Here is a 2456-nt window from a genome sequence, read left to right on the forward strand (position 1 = left end):
AGTAATCAAAGCAAGATCAGTAAAATCCACAAATGAATCCTAATATAAAGATTTTTCTTATAAAACAATGTAATGAAAATTACAGCTTATAAAAGACACACCAGTCATTTTAAAATGTTCATTTTTCCATTTATCTCCTAGTCTCAACTTATTTCAAGATACTGGTTTAAACTGTGCTGCGCTGATACAAAACCTACATTCCTATTTACCCTTTGCAAATCATGGTTTTACTAAATTATTTCTACAATCTTTTAAAACCCTTCTTTCGGCATTTATGCTTGTTGATCTTTCTCACAGAAAGCCGGTTTAAAGGAAAAACTTTTTTTTAAATCCCCTTAAAACTTTGTTTTTTTTTAACTAACATTGATGTGATCTGAACGTTATTTAACTATTTTAATTAAACTGATGATAATTAAATAAGACATTATTCCTTATTACATATTTTAACTGCAGAGAACTGACAAAACTGAACTCAAATAAAACTTAAAAAATGTTTTTTGATACTCTCTTTGAACCGCTTAATGAAAAAAAATGTTTTACATGATCAGTGAGAATCCATTTCTCCTGATGCTAAATGTGTTTGATGCAATATTTTAAAATCTGAAATAAATCTTTAAAATAAAATTTGGCAGTGAGAGTAAAATAATAGACTTCCACCACAGCGTTTCCAAATATGTAAAAGGTATTTTAAGTAATTGTTTATCAATTAACATTAAGAGGATTAGTTAAAAATATGCTTAAACTTTACATAAACAGAAACAACAAAAAAACTATTTATCTTTTTTTAGGGATCTTACCTGGTATGACAGTAACAATAGTTCCATTGCCCCAGTAGTCTAAATCTCACAGTGCTACATCTTCACTGAGTCCTTGAACAAAAACCCAAAGCACCAGAATGAAAGGCATAAAACTAAATAAATGAATAAGAGAGATTTAACACTGGTAAAAATCTGGTAAGATGGATATTCTGGTGTAAAGACTCTAAATTAAAAAAATATGTAAATTTTCTGTAAACATTGAAATAGACTCAGATAGTTACTGCACTTAATGGATGAAAAAGTACTGATTGTTTAACTTTTCAAACATTCTGTGTATTATAAAGGTAAAAATAGGTACTTACCTCTTATTCAACGATATATGGATTTATTCTGTGTGTTTTTTCTATGAATTATTAAGGCATATATCCATGTTTTGCTCTGAGGTTTTTGTGTTGGTGTATATCTTTGTGCCCCCAAATATCACTGTGAGAAGATGTGATACAAAAACCTGCACCACTGGCAGAGGGGAGGAGGAAACAAATGGAAAGGAAAAAGTTATAACAGTGTGTTATAACAAATTTTGAATTGCCACAATATAAACATTTTTTTTTACACCTTTTTGAAACATAGTAGCTGAAAATGCTAGTTTGTAATCTATAAGGCAGAAAGTTAAAGAATATAAATATATACAATTAGTTTTGTTATTTTAAATAATCTATGCTGTCTTTTAAATTTGGACATCCTTAGAAGAAATCATTAACAGATCTAAATGATGTTCAGTTTAAAATATAATTTACATTCAATTATGATATGAATCATTTTGCTTCACAACTTTGTTAGGGGTTCACACAACAGGTAACTGCAGTTTTCTTTTGTTTTTGTTTTTCTTCTGTTAATCTGAATTTATGTTATTATAACTTGGTACTTTGACAAATGTAAGAACTCTACAAAAAGTTTTTCTATTTGTATGGGCATAATAGGCAAAAAGTCCACTGTTCAACATAAAAAATTCTAAAATATACGTCCAATCTGGAAGAGGTGAGGTGATGAGCTAAAATAAACCCAGAACTCAGTAGACAGGTACTGTAGAAATGTTGCAGATTGTATTTGAATTGTAGTTTTAGTTTAGTTTTTTAGTTTTTTTAGTTTAGTTTTAGTTTTTTATTTTTTTATTTTTACCAAATCTGTTGAAACAATTAAAATAAAATAAAATAATGCAACAGGGACATGAAGTGCCTCAAAGACAGTGCAGGTTCACTACTGAGGCTACAGTACTTGATACAGGTCTTTTGGGTTTGATTTTCAGTCCTGTGCCAATAAGTGCATTTTTTCACCTTCTCATTTGGCTTTACTTCCTGTCTGGACTTGAGAAAAAATGCTATGAATGCCAAAAAAACAATGAAAAATGCAAGAAATGTAGTCTCTGCAATTTATAAATATATTTTTTCTCTCTGCAGAAGATAAGCCTGATATTAACTGAGGATCATACATTATTGCTGGCATCTTGTAGGAGTGGGTTATATAAAAGTTATGTATAAAATCATGCTTAAAAATCTATTTTTGCATAACAGAAACTATTTAGTTAATAGCCACAGATCTAAGAATAGGGCATTTGTGAGTGTTTTAAACATTACTCATCTTAAAGAACTACTTTATTGACATTAAAAGTACCAAGGAGTTTATTTCATATTGTTTGAG

General features: G+C 29.1%; 1 long non-coding RNA gene across 1 annotated transcript in view; it reads right to left on the minus strand.

The window, feature by feature from the left end:
• LOC107096036 overlaps positions 1-1251 on the minus strand; it is a 4015-nt gene extending 2764 nt beyond the window's left edge. Inside the window, exons 1-2 of the long non-coding RNA XR_001481777.1 lie at positions 1121-1251; positions 798-869 (exon numbers count right to left, since the gene is read on the minus strand). This is a non-coding gene — a long non-coding RNA (uncharacterized LOC107096036). The remainder of the gene's footprint in view (positions 1-797; positions 870-1120) is intronic.
• Between the last annotated feature and the right edge of the window lie 1205 nt (positions 1252-2456).

The sequence above is a fragment of the Cyprinodon variegatus genome, unplaced genomic scaffold (assembly GCF_000732505.1).
Source record: "Cyprinodon variegatus isolate N-32 unplaced genomic scaffold, C_variegatus-1.0 Scaffold594, whole genome shotgun sequence".
NCBI lineage: Eukaryota > Metazoa > Chordata > Actinopteri > Cyprinodontiformes > Cyprinodontidae > Cyprinodon > Cyprinodon variegatus.